We start from the raw sequence: 17236 nt of genomic DNA on the forward strand, positions 1-17236 counted from the left end.
AGAGATAATTGGATGAACTTCTCCTTTAAAAAAAGAAAGAATACATTGCTATTGCCACCCACACTTTGTTAGAAAGATGCTGCATTTGCTAAGACAGATTTTGACAACAAGAACTGCCTTTTCTGAAGAAGAGCAGGATGTTGAGAAACGAGTCCAAGTAAATACTGACTTTATGACAAAGAATATCTTCAATCCACAGCCAATCACAAAATATAATTGAATTCAAAAGACAGATGACTTGATGACTGTCAGCTTGTGACTCCTAGTTCTTGCAAAAGAGGCTAGCAATATAAAAGTGAAATGCTTATTGATTTTTCTTCCTCAGTGGAAGAATTGTACTCATGGGATGCCTGTTTCTGATGCATTAAGAGACACTGCTACCAGTATTTCTAAGTACCTAATGCAAACTAAGAAGAGACTCCAATAGATAGAGGAGTGGGACAGATGAGTTCAGCTCATCGTATGAAAAAAAAATTCACCAAGCAGAAAGCATGTGTGAGGAATATATGCTCAGTGCCAGTGCTGGACTGGAAGCTGATCTAGGAAATGAAAAACTAGTCATATAGAAGTCATAGACTCTCCAGACCTCAAAAGTAATAAGACGACAGGAAAAGATGTGCATGTATCTGAAAAAAATCATGTCCAGTTTTGTGTAAACTGTGCAAGCACTTAGTTATGCTATAGCCTCTAAGCAGGGGGGTGTTAGAGGCAGAGAGACCCCAGGGTAGTGTGCACTACTCTGCTACAGGCAATGGGGAAGGGACTTTCAGATGTTAGAGAAGGGGCTTACTATCTGAGAGACAGCGGCCAGTGGGGACCCAGTCTCCACAGGATATGAGCTGGGAGTGCAAAGCGGAGACGGAGATGGAATGACATGGTCCCTATGGCAACTGCCTTCTTGTAGCTCCTGAATAGTTAAACTATGCAAAGACAGGGAGTTGGAAGAATCCCAAAGAAAGTGTGCTACAAGGGAGGGGGTGCCCATAAAATCCAGGAAATTCTTTTTTTAACTAAAGAAGCAAAAATATACTGATGAAAAGGGCAAGTTCTGATGTGTGTGTTTTAATGGGACCCACCTTGAAAGTTCAGGAGTGTAATTTAAATAAGGTTTTCATCAAACAAACAGCGTTGCACAGCTCTTTAGAACTGCTGCACAGAGCCTGGGGATACACTGTACGTGTTCTCAGTTCCATGAAGATATTAGAACAGGATCACTGTGGCAATAAAAAAGTAGACTAGAAGCTGCTAATTAGACCCCTAAAAGACACCAATGAAATGTAGAGAACACAGATCGATGGTACAACCACCAGTTATGAAAACAGCAGCTGCCCATATGCCAACATGCTGCATTTTGCAGAGTAGTTGAGGGAACATCCAAGGCACAATATTCACAGGCTGTCACACAACTACAAAGCTGCCTGGTGAATGCACAAAGGAGACTCCAGAGACTGTCCATTTGCACGTACAAGTCCCAAAAGGAAAAGCCAAGATCTATCGTGCATGAAAGGCATGAAAGGGGTGTTACGTCTTCAAGAGAAGTAGTGGACAGATTTGCAGTCTGTAGTCCTCCCCAAAGGAGGTGAAAAATACACAGGCAGATAAATCTCATACAGCTGAACAAAGGCAGGTGTCAGGAAAGAGATATTTGGTGTGCAGTGAACCAAACAGCTCAGTGATGCCACAGTAACCTCCAAAGTCGATGCCATTGTAAATACACTGCATCTAGACCCAAGATAAATTCAGCAAGTTCCTTGTACATAAATGAAAGCATGAAAATGGCAATTTAAAACTCAAATGTTGTGTAGCACACTATCAACATGAGTATGAGCAGGAATGAAGCTCAGACAGATACATGTTGACTATACATGTTAGGAACATAAGAAATGCTGGCCATGGTCATAGACACAGGAAAAATCATTAACCAGTTTTGCAACTGTAGTCATAAAAAAGGGGGAAAAAATCCCCTTCAAGAAGGGGAAAAATCCCCTTCAAGAAACTTGAACATGGGATTGCATTTATGTTTAATTGATGGATATAGAGTGCACCAGACCATAAGCCTGTGTTGACCCTTCTTGGACCAAAGTCATTGGACGAACAGAGCAGAGCCAAAAAATTCTCATCTTAGCCACTTGCACATCATCTGCAGAAGAGTCCAGGCCTAGAAGGGACCTTATACAGCTATATTAAGGACCTTAGATGAAAAGTGGGTAAGACCTTTGGGAAGCTTAATCCAAATATATACTGACTTTCCTATAGGGGATGACCTAGCATCCACCCACTAGTTTTAATACATAGTAATAACTGAAATGCTAGAAGGAGCCTACTACCGCCTCTGAGTTTGTGAAAGTGCTATGGACATTGGGCAGAACTGTCCATGAAGCTGGTGCTTGTAAGCAAGAGGGGTATCTTTGTAGTAGCAGCTACCCTGCAAATGGACAGGATACTGACACAATTTCCAGTAATGGAACCATGATGTTGAGGATGTATCTATGTGCAGATAAGTTTATAATTAATATGAAAGGGGATTTCTCACTGTTTTGAGAGGTTTTCTGCAGCTTAGTTTCTATTTGAGTTAGAAAATGTGTAAATCAAACATGTAGAACACTGTCAGTGTTAGTAACAGTGCTGAACTTGCTGTAAACTACTACTTCTTCCCTCACTTATCCCATCTAAACAGGGTCATTGTTGCAGATCCTGGATCTTCAGCAGCCTTGGTCCTATGGATCTTCTTCAAAGTCCTTCTCTCTTATGTCCCTCTCTGCTATATCTCCCCATCTCATCTTCAGTCTTCCTCTTCCCCTTCTCCCTAGTAGTGCCGTTCTGGTAACTTCTTTTCCCATTCTTCTGGACTCCTTTGAACATGCCCATACCACACCAGTCTTCTTTCTTGTACTTTCTGTAGATGCCTTCACTACCTTCACCAGTCCTGTGATGCAAGTATTCCTCACTTTATCCATCTTTGTCACCTCACACATCCATTGAAGCATTCTCATCTCTGTCATGTTCAGTCTCTTTTCTTGGGTTTTCTTCAGGGCCATGTCTCCACTCCGTACAATAGCACTGGATGCACACGTCTTATAGACTTTCCCCTTCCGCTTCACTGATACTTTCTTGGCGTATAATATTCTTTCCAGTTTCAATTTCCAGTTTTTCTACCCTGCTGTTATTTGATGGTTCAACTTTTCATCTAACTCTGAATTCTGCTGAATGGTTGATCCCAGATACTTGAACTTGTCAACTTTTTGAACTCTAAACAAGATACCAAAGTACTTCAGGAGTAAAGGAACACATTGGACTTAGCATATTTCTGAGGACATTCACACCAACCTTGCTACTTCTGACATGATGCCAATATGCAGAATGGGAGAGTTGCAAATGTTTCACCATGTGGCCTGGAGGCAATTCTTAATGTACTACTCAGCTCATTGGTTGAAGCCTAATAAAAATGAAGCATTGGCACAATCATATCAGGAAAGGAAAGTGCTTGCAATAATCAGGACGTGCTAATGCTCTTATACTTACTCAATGAGCCATGAGTCCACTACAAAAAACAAACTAGAGGTCTTCACTGGCTAATAAACTGAACCAAACTTCCCTTAAGAGTACAAAAATTTCTCCTCAGACATATTAAGTGGATGACCAATAAAAATGGTGCCAAGAGCAATTCTTTGTCTTCTCTCACCTGATATCACATGACTTCAAGGTATAAAGGGTTATGCCAAATCTTCACGCACAGCACAGCAGATACTGGCAGTTTGGATCCCTGGGATGGTCTTGCATCAGCTCATAATTAAAAGAGACTATAAAATTTTAAAACTACCAATTCTGTAGCAAAGAACAGAGGCTTTGCCAACTTGTGGCACTGAACCAATGCGTCTAGAAAGAGAACACAAACATCTGTTTGACAATTGTACATTTATTAGAACAACCACAGAGGAGAAAACAACTTGCTCGCATTTGAAAACTTGGATCCATCCTGTATTAACATGAAGTCCAAGAAACATCAGTGCCAGATAATGATGCATAATCATCCTGCAGCAGGCTGTATCAGCAGTTTGGCCACAAATTTGGATTCTGAGCCTGGGACCAGTCATCTACAGTCCCTTAGAGTCACTGGGAAGGAGAGAAATATAAAAACATCTCTTTGACAGCCAGAAGACTTCAAATAGGCTTTTCTAGTATATCAGCTGAGTCCACAGGGACATGCAGCGTCTCTAACAGAACTCAGCATGGGAAGATGACTTTGCTCCGATACCTGCAGCTTCAGAACAGTTTTATCCCAGTGGCTAAATTTAGTTTTAAGGAAGATAAAGAAATAAAATAGCAACATTTAACTAACTCCAGTGTCATCCACAGAGCTCACAGCTGCCTGAATTAAGGCAAAGGCAGACAGTTTGATAACTTCATTCTCAGCCACATAGAGACTTACAGTCAAATCCAATGACAGAGTGCATCTATTTACACCTAAGAAAATCTGAATCGTCAGTTAAGATGAATCTGTTTTTTCAGGGTGCCCTACAGCTTCACTGGCATCAGAGAGGAAAAGAATTTCATTTATACCTGCAGAATAGCACAGTCCCTGGCTATAGTGGCATTGATGTCCCAAAGTGCTGAATACCTGGGAAACTCACCAGTGACGTGACAAGAGCTCACCTCCTGACTGAGACTCCTGGAATAGTAGCTTGGTTTCATCCAGAATAAAGCAAAAATTAGATCACAAAAAAGATAAAAAGAGATCAGAGGCAGAGGTGTAACTAGCAGGGTTTGTGCCCTGGAAAAAGCCCTGGCAGGGGAGGTTGGGAAATGAGTGCCATGGTGCTGAGCATGAGTGGAGATGGAGTGCTGGGAGAGAGGAAGGAGAGGAGTCTTACCTGCTCCCAGAATTCAAAAATGTCCATGGCTGCTGCTGCTGTGGTGCAGTCTGCTCACCCTGGTTAGTGCTGGCACAAGCTGCTGTTGCCACAGCATGGACTCCCCAGAGCGGGGTACCATTTTGGTACACCTGCTAAGTAAGAACCTGTCACTGGTGCCCCCACATTCACCCACCCAAAGTTACAATACTGATCACAAGAATAACTGTTCAGAATCTATGAAGCTTGTGGGAATTTATGCCTCTACAAACCTTTAAAAATATTATACCCTATCTGCTATAAATGAAGATAATCTATTGGCCTATTTTCTACTGTAAACCCTCCTTTCACCCCTGCCCCCTCCCACACACTGTTATGTTTTTGCTTATAAGAGGGTATTGAGGAAACAAGTAAAATATCTCTTTCATTCCTCTGACTACTTCATCATATATCCCCTTCACAGGGCTTCCTGGAGTGACAACTATGCAGAGAAAATATAAAGATAATGGGAATGGCCCTGTTTTAAACTATTTTAGACCAGTCATAGACTTTGCAGCCAAAAAAGGTGGGTCAGGAAGAATAAGACTCCTGGGGATGAGCATAATCCTGAGGCAATTCATGCCTAGTTTTGTATAAGCAATGCAACTTTTCACAGAGCTAATGACTTCCCCTGTTCTGCCCTGATAAGATGTCAAGGCACTGTAGATTGCAATGGCAGGTACCTCATTGTTTGGCCTGTGGCTGCTTTTTATGCCTTCTCAACAAAATGGAGAGAAATAATTAAATGCCTTCATTTCCTGTGACTTGATGGAAGCAGAGTGGCAGTATTCACATAATGGAAAAAAATAAAACATTTGTGGACACCTGACAATGCATTTAACATTACTGCAAGCTATGACAGCCACTCTCAAAACAGAGCAGAAGCTTTGTGTGGCCCTTACACAACAGATAAACTTCTGCTTGGGATCAGATGGGGAGATCACAAACATTAGGACATCTTAACCTGCTCTTTGTAACTCTTTCAAAAATGTGAACACACCTAAAATATAATATACAGAGAGAGAAAGAAGGAGAGAGAGAGAAACCAACAGAATGTATGCTCCGTGCTTGAGCTCTGCAAGAAATCTTTGGCTAAAATTGGTCAGGTGAGGGTCTCTGGAGGTAGCTGATATTCATTTATTTACTCAAAAAAAAGGTAGATTCATAGAAAAATAGAGCTGGAAAGGACCTCCAGCGGTCATCCAGTCCAGCTCCCTGCCAGAGGTAGGATCATTCCACAGGTTGTCAACCAGCGATACAGGTACTCCCGGGGGTACTTGGAAAGGGGCTAGGGGGTATGCTCAGGCAGGCAGGGACAGAGCGCCACCACCCCATACTACTGCCTCCAAGAAGCAGGGCCGGAGGGTGGGGAGCGAGGGCAGTGGCTCCCCTCTGCAGGCCACACAGGTGCAGCCCAGCTGGCTGGACATGGTGGAGAGGGGGAGCTCAAACGCACCAGCTACTGCCACCATCCACCACCCGACACTGCCACCACCGCATTCAAGTCCCCCCGCTCTGCATCTGGCCACAGCCACCGCCCACCCACAGTCTGCCAGAAGTGTACCCAGAAGGCATACACTCCCTAAAAAAGGTTGAAAACCCCTGGTCTAACCTATTAGCAAAACTAAACAGTCCACCCTGACACAGCCATGAACATAACACCCTAACCTGCTACAGGTAAAGCAGGAGAACTGGTGCAACTAATATTTTGCCACCACAAAAGTTGTTAAAATAAGCTGAGGGAAGAGGGCCAAGGAAGAAGTCATGTCCCCCACTACAAAGTAAAGCAAAATCCTTAACAATCCATACCAGTCTGACCATGGGGTAAAATTCTTCCTGACCCCAAATATGCAAGTGGTCTGACGCTGAATGGAGGGACAAGACAATCAAGCCAGGAACCTCTGTGTTTAAGTGCTGGCAGGACATAATGGATCACTACAGATGTTTAGGGCCCTGCTCCAAGTCATGGTGCTTTACATAAAACACCCTAAGTTAAAGCTTCTCCCAACCCAACAGATGTTCACCTATTAGGTTTGGGAGCAGAGCAGGGAAGGAGGGGAGCCTGTTTGCACTGCCCTGGCCAGCAGCCAGGGGTGCTCCAGCAGAGGCTGCCAAACCAGCCCCTTCCCCAACCCCACCCCCAGCTCCAGGGCTGTCAGTGGGGGAGGGAGAGGGAGGGAGTAGCCAGAATGTAGCTACCAGCTGCTTTGCCACAGCTGAAGCTGGAGGGGCAGGGTAGAATGGAGCCCCCTCACCTTGTGGGCCCCCAGCTACCCTGGTGGGGGTATTGGGGGGGATCTGGGCCAGGCCAATGAGGTGAGGGGACTCTGTTTCATCCCCTCCCCAGCTGTTGCCAGGCAAAGCAGCTGGCAGCTCCAAGCTGCTGCTGTCAAGAGGCTGGGGGGAGGGGAGGGAAGGGAGCCCCCGTCACCTCATGGTCCCAGCCCAGCTCCCCCCAATACCCTAGCTGGGAGGGAGCACAAGGTGAGGGGCCCTCCATTCCACCCTGCTCCCCACACCCCCAGCTCTGGCTGGGGCAAAGCAGCCATCAGCTCTGTGCTGGCTTCTCCCATCCCCTTCCTCCTCTGCTGATGGCTTATGTGGGGGGCCCAGACTGGTGCTCACCTTAAGGTAATACCTGATTTGACCAGGGTTAATTTTTTGTGAAATCAGCCATTTTAAAAGTGCTCTGCAGCCATGCATATATGTTATATCATGGCTATAGAGCGCTGTCAAGGTCCCAGTCACACAAAACATGTAAATTGTGTTTTAAATCCAATGTCATTGATTTCCAGTCAAAATGAATGCACAGAATGTATATATAATAGGCATATGACAGACTACATGTACTAGGATCGCATTCTCCTTCTCTACACTGCATAGATCGATAGATTGGAGGGAAGGGTGTAAGTGAGACACCAAATTAACAAAATGTTCACCTCTTTTTCACCCTGAGGCCTCCCCTTATATTTTATTATGCTCCCAATGCCTCAGGTGCCATTTTTAGTTTGTTAGATCCCACAGGACAAGAACCTCTTTAGGGCAATGAGCACAAGAAGACTGTGTTGATCAGGTTTCCAGAATCTCCATTAATACATATAATTTGTGTAAAGAAACAGATTCAAAGAGGTCTGTACCAAACAACATCCATATGTTCCAGCAATCTGAGATACTAGAGAAATGAAAATGATAAGAAGATTCCAGGTGCTGAGGCTGCATCTGAGACAATTTAGACAAGACTTGTACAAGGGATACAATCACTCGAGAGAAAATTTTCCACCTGCTTTAGCTCTATCAGGTGCGAAGGCCTAGAAGCCAGTACTAGCAGATGCTGTACCATATGGCTTGGGGGACGTTCCTGAGAAATGTGGATAAGAAAGCGAGAAGTAACCAGTTGCCTTCATTTCCTCTCACAGAGCAGTGGCATATGAAACAAAAGAACAGTTGTGGGTATGCCAGTATGTTCAGTCTTACTCCACGGCTGTGGAGTTCACTGTTATCAAAATGCTTAGATGAACTTCTACCTAAAAAAAGCAAGGGAAAAAATTGGCAGTTCAAAAAGACATACTACAGCTTCAGATCTTGCAAAAAAGACTGGGAACATAAGGCAGAACTGTAAGGTGAATAAGATTCCTCATTGGAAAGAATATAACTGATGGCTAGAAAATGATATTTAGAGATTTGCTTTTAAGGCTTGGCTTGTAGGTAGAGTAGATTTGCATCAGAACAATGGCCTAAGGGAATGGCAAGGGTTAATTGGATTCTAAAAGTCTGTCTGTGATGAAGTTTCACATTCACAGCCTTTAAGGCAGACACCGTGTCTGAGGCCAACGGACAACTAGGCTGGGAAATTTGCGCAGTGTTCCCTGAAAATCCAGAACAAAAGATAGGCTTGCTGCATTGGAACTAGGTCACAGTGCCCAGCTGCAGAGCTCCTAGGATTTCCGATTCTGGTAGACAGACCAAATTAGGAGGCCAGGCATGCCCCAATTAAGATACCGGTAAATAACCAAGTTAAGATGTGGGAAAATTAAGGTGATGGGTTTGGGAAAAAAAGAATTATCCTGACAAAACAGAACACTGGACAGTATGGCAACCACAAGGGAACCAATCAATGATACCTGGAAATGAAGAGCCATCAGAGGAGAAAGAATACAAAAGGAAGGATTTCAGAGCAGCAAAAGGTCCCTGAGGTGGGAACCTAAGGCCACCATGGACAGAGGGTGCACCACCAGCCCATCTCGTCCACCCCACTGTGGGGGTGGGCCTCAACCCGCAACCTCCAAGGCTGCTGACATCTGACATTCAAGAAAGAACCACAGAGTGAAGCTTGCATACTAGCCAAATGTACCTTCCCTCTGTGAACCCAAGAACTGGTAGATACAGAACAGGGAGGTGTATTTTGTCCGCATTACCTGCATTACTTTTATCTGCTATCACTGTGTATCAATAAAATGTGTTTATTATTGAATGGAAGAAGTTGTGGTCAGTCTGAGAGTTTGGGTTTGCCCCAAATAAGGTATCTGGATCATAAATTCAGTGCCAACAGTAACCACCATGGAAGATCTGATGATGATCTCACATCATGATATCTGTGGTGCCCTGGAAAGGTCATAAAAGACCCCAAGACATAAAGAAATATGAAACATACCATCTTCATTTACAGTGGAGTCGCATCTTACGCGCGTTTAACTTACGCGAATTCAGCTATACACACTCAGCTGCTGGGGCTGGCTGCCGGGTGCCAGGCGGGGCATGGCGCGTGGTACTGCCTGCACACGCTGGCATGGCTGGGGGGTGGCAGCTTGCTCACACTCAGCTGTCTGCCCTGGCGGGATGAGGTGGCGGAGGATGAGATGGGCAAGGAGTGCGTGCGGAAGGCGCAGCTGTTGCACTGCACGCACAGGCTGTGCAGTACCACGCGTGCCTTGTCCGGTGCCTGCAGCTGCAGCAGCTGCTCAGTGCCAAAGCCCAGCAGGAAGGGGGATTTAAGGGATTTTCAACTATACGCGATTTTCGCCTTATGCACTGACTTCAGAACATGATCCCCGCGTAAGATGCCACTCAGCTGTACTCTAAATGAAAGACAGTTAAATAAGAAAAGACAAATTAGATACTAGGCTACATTCTGATCTAACAAAGATTAAAAAATAAAAAAGATAACTGATTTTCCATCAGAAATTCTTTAAGAAATTCCAAAGAATAAGCAAGGATCTGAAACCGTACCCCACTACATGTTACATAACCATTCACAAAGCTAATGATCTCACCTGTACTGCCATCAAAGCCAAGGAGATGCTGGTGGAGCTATCTTGTAATACAGCCTGTGGGGAGGGGGAGGCAATTTTCACACATCTTCCAAAAGAAAGTAAGAAGGACAATAACTTGTTGTATTTCCTGAGCCCTAGCATCAGCAGGGGAGTTGTTTTTTGCTTATTGGTGGGAGTGGGGAGAAGGGTGAAATCTCATGGCCATACTAATTTATTTAGTCTTACTATCCAGGAACAAAGTTTATCACCAAATCAGACCCCAAGCCTTGGTTGATCCCTTGTCCATACAAATGCACAGGTAAACTCCTGCTTAGACTCAAAAAGATTTTTTTGTCTTTGATATCTATGTATTTCACTTGCACAAATGGCACACATCAGTGAAAAAGTAAAAACAACAGTGTGCTTCTTTGAGAAAGAGCAGGTCTTCAAGAGGAGTACAATGGTCTTTTGACTCAGAAACAGCAACTATACCCAAATCCACCACCAAACCACAGCTGACACTGGCAGTTTAAAAGACAGACATGGTCAACCGACCACTCCAGGGACTGCAGGAAAAACTAGAAACATGGCACAGAATTCTCTGTGGGTTATTTTACCTCACTGGAATAAGGTAACCACTATAACAGAACTGCTGAAGATGCAAGAAGTCTCCATAATAATTATTTAGTCCTTAACTCTGATGAATCTGAGACCCAACAAATATGTAGTATGATTAGTCCCAAATTTGACATTCGACTGGAAAGTCTGCAAAAATGGCAGAATGACTGGCTGCTTTCAAGTTAGTTTGGGTGGGTACACATAGCAGACAACCCCATCTAGCTTTGTGGACCATGAGAAAGCTAGGCAAAAATGTACAGTGGGGCAAAATCATGGATATTTTTTTCCCTAAAATTTGTGAAAAGGATAATAATCAATTGCTGAATAGGCATGGAGAGGAAGGGAGAAGGAATGGGGAAACCCCAAATCACAGTAATTCCACAGGCTGTGCTAAGCTAGTGATGATGTCCTTGAAAACTCACAGTAGCTTCCAGCACATAAAGGAGTGTGATACATAGTACACTTATGTCACAGCAAATGAAAAAAACCCGAATTCACAAAAGATAAAATCAGATTTTAGGAAACAGGCTCAAGATGAGCAGTGGGATGGAATCTAAGCAACATAAAGGAAAAAAGAAAACCAGCAAAAACTAGTGATAGACCTTCCAGCAAACACAGTTGCTCCAGGAGTAATTATAGAAGGTTCTCTAGGACAAAGAAATATCTGAGAAAATTTGTGCTCAACTTGGTATGAGTTATCCAACTATCAGAAGCTAATAACTCTACCTGTTCTGGAATGATGGGGTGAGAAGGCCCAAGAGATGCGAAGGGCAGATGTCTTGTCATATTCCTTGGGGGCAGTTTTATGTACTTTCCATGAGAAAGAGGGATTGAGAGCCAGTTCTATTAATTTCGTGACATCTAACAGCAGTACAGCAGCAGTACGTGCATACTGACAGGACAAAAGAAATTTTAAGCATTGCAATATAAGTGGCTTTATTGCATGCATATGGAGTTCATTATTGACTCTTCTTCAATAGAAATGCCTGAATAAGCTTTTATGTGGACTAATAAAACAAATATAGTCTGAGACACCTGAACCATTCCTCCAAATGATGACATCTAGCAAGAAAGATGCTAATGATGGGGCTACCCTTTCCAAAGAAGGCAAGGACTTTGATAAGTGAGTCCAAAGACATGTCTTCATCATCTCTGGATGGTGCCAGGGAATAAAGCACTGTAAGGAATGTCACACCTGCATGGAAAATCTATTGTAGCTGCCAATAGGGAAGCACTAAGCTGGGCATGTGCTAATGAGCACATCTGAGAAAGATAAAGAGGGGTGCTGGATGGTTTCAAGCAGCAGCTACATTACATTGTTTCAGGCTGTGGCCTACACATGGAGTGGACATGCCATGCCTCCCTGCAGTGTATCTAGGTACAGTGGGAAGTGGTGTAGTTCTGGTCCCCCACCTCAAAAAGAAAATAGAAGAACTAGAGAAGGTACAGAGAAGGGCAACAAGGATGGTAAGTGGTGTGGAGGGGCTTCCATATGAGAAGAAACTAAAGAGGCTAGGACTACTCAGTTTAGAAAAAAGATGCTGAAGGGGAGATATGAGGGTTTACAAAATACTAAATGGCGAAGAGAAAGAAAATAGGGATTTATTATTTACTGTCTCACACAATACAAAAACTAGGGGTCACAAAATGAAACTAGTGGGTAATAAGTTCAAAACAAAAGGAAGCTCTTTTTCACACAGTGGGTGTGTCTACACGAGACGCTTAAGGTGAAGAAGACTAATTCTACTGTGCATTAGCGCAGCGGGCATAGCTCATGATAATGCTGTAATGCATAGTAGATTTCATCTAATACACAGTAGTGTCACAAAGAAACCATCTGTGCTGAAGTGTCGTAGCGCTGATTATGGTGCACAAAGTTAGTACCTGTCATTACAGGTACTAAACTTAATATGCTGTAATTACAGCGCATTAATGAATGTATAGACATGCCCAGTGTGTCATTAAAGTATGGAACTCATTGCCACCAGATGTTGTGGAAGCTGACAGTTTATGCAGATTCAAAGAGGGATTGGACAAATTCTTGGAGGAAAGAGGGATCAGTAGCTATTGAGCAAGAGTTAGAGATACCGGCTCTGAATCAGAACTTCCTAGACTTCAAATGTTTGAGGCTTCAAGTGACAGAGGAACAGTGGAAAAAAAAACCCTGGTCATACCCAGTTCACCCTCCCTTTCAGCATCCACTTTCTGTTACTATGTGACACAAATGGACCTATGGTCCAAGTAAATGTAATTCTTATTTTCTTATGTTTTTAGACATGCTCTGAGCATCTGTGACTGACAGACAATGCTCCCAGTTGTTTTGTATCACAGGAATTTTTCTCTCCCCATGAAATCAGACAGGGAGCAACAGGCAACCATCTTTATTGTACAAAACAAAAGGCTTAACTGAATGCTTTCCAAGCAAAACAACAGTCTGTAATAGGAGCTGAACATGATATAGAATAGCGCCAGCTCCTGGCTGGAGAGCATAACACATGCACATAATCCTTCATGCACAACACCTGTGATCAAATCACAGCGGAAGTTGGGAGTTCACAACACAGGCAAAGAATTGAAGCTCTCAAGGGCTTTACAAAAAGGCTGGAAACGTAGGACAGAAATGGCTGTGTGTTTTTTTACTACATTGGAAGTAACAGGGAAAGTTCTCCTTTTGGAGCAACAACACAGGACTCGTTGATCCTCCAGGGTCCCTTCCAGCCAAATTTCTATGAAATGTATGAAATCTCAGATTACATTAGCAGATGTGTAACCTTAAATGTTGGTGCCCAGGCCAGTGTGAAGAAGGAGGCAGGGCACCTACATTCTCACCAAGGATCCTGGTTTTCTCTGATAAAAAAATCACAAATTCTCTGATTAAAAAATTGCAAAATTTCTGATAAACCCCCCCAAATCTGTGATTAAAATTAAAGGCCCCCCCACAACCCATTGCGCCCTGCTGGTGCCCCTCACTCCCCCCTACAGTCCCCCTCCCAGCTCTGCTCATGCTCCTTGCTCCACCTCACAGCCCCCTGGCCCTGCTCATGCCCCTCAATCCCCACCACAGCCCCCTGACCCTGCTGGTGTCCTTCACTCCTCCCCCTCCCAGTCCCCACAGTCCTACTAGTGCCCCTCAACCCCACCCACAGCACCTGTCCCCAGCCCTGCTGGAGGGGCTCCCAGCTTCCAGGGCTATGGGGTCAGGGACCCAGGTCCACAGCCCCCTGCCCCCGATAGAAGGCAGTGGCTGCTGCAGTGGAACATAGCCCGGCTCCCCACCGCTGCCTTCCTGCTGCAGGGGTGGGGCCAATGCTCTGCTATTGCGTGCACTCCCAGTGGGGCAGCGGGACCTGTGCTCCCCAGATCTGTGCATGGGGTAGGCTGCCCACTGTGGGCTCAGGCTCCCACCCTGCTGCACACAGCACCTGTCCCTCCCCTGGGGCCTCCATGGCCTGGCAGGTGTGACTTGGTACTGCAGGGCAGAGCAGGGCGGCACGATTAAGCTGCTTGCCTCTGCAAGCTCCGTGCTGCTCTGGTAAGGCATCCCCTGTGCGGGTGGCAGCAGTTAGGGACACAACCCCACACTGCTGCCGCCGCACACATAGGGAACATGTCACCTGGGCAGCACAGAGCTCGTGGCAGCAAGCAGCTTTTGTGCACAGCCCCACTGTTCCCTGCCATGCCAGGTCACACCCACTAGGCTGTGAAGGCCCCAAGGGAGAGCAGCAGGACAGAAGCCCAAGTCCGCAGCAGGCAGCCCACACCTGCCCGCACCCCACAGATTTGAGAACAGGTTCCTCCTGGCCCTGTGGGAGTGCATGCTGTGGCAGGAAGCTGACCTCCCTTCCCTGCCCCCCGGATGAGCCACCTGCGGCCTTGTCCCACTCCTGGTGGGGCCCTGCAGCTGCACAATGCAGCCCCAAGCCCTATACACTGCCCAGCTGGGCAGCAGCCCCAGCCCCAGCCCTAGACCTGCCCAACTCCCTCCCTCTCTCCCTATGTCTCCCCCTGCCACTTACCTGCGGGAGCTGCTCTCCAGGCTTCCTGGAAGCCACGTGCATACACATGCACATGGAACATCCTGCCTGACCGCCATCCTCCCGCTCCCTCCCAGCCCCCTGCAGGCTGGAACTCTGCAGGGCTGCAGAGGGCTCATCCCCAAGCTGCAAAAGCCATGGGTTTCTCTGCTAAAAGGAGAAATCTGGTTTTTACTCCAGCAAGGGGGGAAATCCACATTTTACTCCATTTTTCAGAGGGAAACAGAAAACCTGGATTCCTGCTTCTCATGCAGACTACAGCAGTACAGGCAGTGGCACTGGCTGCTGCTGTCTCAGCCCAAGCTTCCCCAACACAAGCTGCAGCAGTGATGCAGACTCCCCGGGGGCTGCCATTCTAACACCCCCTTTGAACTGGCACCCATGGCTAGTGCCCCGGTTGCCCTCTTCAATTTGTGCTACTGTACATTAGCAAAGTTGGTTCTTCAAAGACTCAGGCACAAGTGAAGATATTTGATACCTCAGGTTTTACTTCAACAGGAAGGGGAAAGAGGCAGCCAATTTCCTCCATTTCCTTGGGGTCAACCATAGCAGTTCAGCAGCTACTGGACATTAGGAAGGTAAAAAGCATCCATAGGCATGATACTGTGTATAATTTTTTGGTCATATATATAATTCACTGTCTAATCACAGCAGGAGTTATGTCTGAAGCCTCTTAAGTCAAGTTTAGTGCATAAATTTCCAGCCAAGAAATTAAAAAGAAAACTTAATTTCTTATTAAATACAAGCAGTTTACCTATAAATGTATTTTCCCACAAAATGATGCTAACTTTTCTCTGTACTGTATGTAATCCTACCCATATATCAATGAACTCCCCACTACAACGCACCCTGCTACATACATGCCCTCCCTTCTGCAACCAGATGGGTTGTTACAGCCAGTGCCCAGATCCTTAGAAGTACATAGACATCTAACTCCCAATGGGAGATCAATGGGAGTTAAGCACTAAAATACCTTTAAGGATCTGGCCCTCAGTTACTATAGGATCTGAGATTCCTGGTTGTCATAAGTGGAGAATAATTTGCGTAATTAGCTGTATTTATGCATCACTTGAGCATATTGTATAAAACTAGCACTTATTTTGGCTCATATCTGATAGCCTGTTCTACGTGCCAGGGGGGGAAAAACCCAGATATATTTGCATATATATAATAAACATAATTTCCTTTGTATATTTTTTCCTTCACAGGAGAGACATTCCAATCAGTATGCAGTAGTTTTAAACAATACAGTTTTATTATTGAACTTAACCCTTGAATCTCATTTCACTGTGAGTTTTTCTTTTCCCTGTGCCTACTCTCTGCAGCCACATTCTCTGTTAGAGCTGATCTGGCTAAATACCACTGTGTAAATTATTATCCATTGTCTGGATTATATTTCCAGTGAATGGAGTGTCAGCCATAGAGGACCCAATCCTGTGAGATGCTGAATGTCCTTTATTTCACTGAAAAAAACTAGAATTTAAGCTCCCATTGAACTTGAGCTTAACACAGCAGAGCCTAAGAATGTGAGACTACATAAAGCTTCAGTGTTAAAGAATTTGTTTTTCCTCCTTTATTTCCTTTCATAAAATTTGCTTTTATCCATGAATATTCTTCTTCATGCTCTGCTGGTGGTCCAGTGTGATAACGGACGCTGTGCAAGAAGGAGGGAGCCATCTTTATTCATATGCAACGCAGGGCAAATGAATTCTCCGCCACAAAGAAGCTGCCTTTCTAGAGACTGAAGTTACAACCTGGAAATCCACTATTTGAATTCTGTGAGGAGGCAGTGGAGCAATTAAAATCAACCCCTCAGAAGTTAGCTAATTAAAGATAACCACTCTTTTCAGGAAGAAATGTTCTCAAACTTGCAGGGGACTAGGGGAAGCTAGTTCAGACCCATCTCATACAGTCGGGGTTGAAAAGTCTCTTTCTCATACCTACTGTTTATACAGTGTAGTGCATGAATAAGATGCTTCAGTATAGATGAAGACCCTACTTCCAAGTCTTTCTTTCTAAATGACAAAATACAGGTCTCCATTCTATTGTCTAACCGCACAATGGATCAGGACTTGGCTGGTGAATGGGGGAGTTTTGCCTATTTACACCCCACTCAGTCATTCTATATGGATGCTTTGTTGCACAGGGAACATCACAAAGCCAAGCAAGGCTTGGCATATTTTACTTCTCCATATTTCTGAACTCTGGACTGTATCTTTTTTTTTTTTTTTACATGAAGAGTGTCTGACCCATTCAAGTGATTCTGTGTTACTGTAGTGAAAACATCCTGGTGTAACTACAGTGAAGACTCCACCTACTAACCACTTGGCTATGGTTAGAGCACTGTTTAGAAACTGTGTTGTGTGCCTGCAAACGTACTGCCCAATTTTAAGTGGGTTTAATGTAGTGTCAAATAGCTAGAACAAATACGGCTGCATACACTTAG

Source organism: Crocodylus siamensis, chromosome 3 (genome assembly GCF_052110815.1).
Source record: "Crocodylus siamensis isolate JL-2025a chromosome 3, ASM5211081v1, whole genome shotgun sequence".
Classification (NCBI taxonomy): domain Eukaryota; kingdom Metazoa; phylum Chordata; order Crocodylia; family Crocodylidae; genus Crocodylus; species Crocodylus siamensis.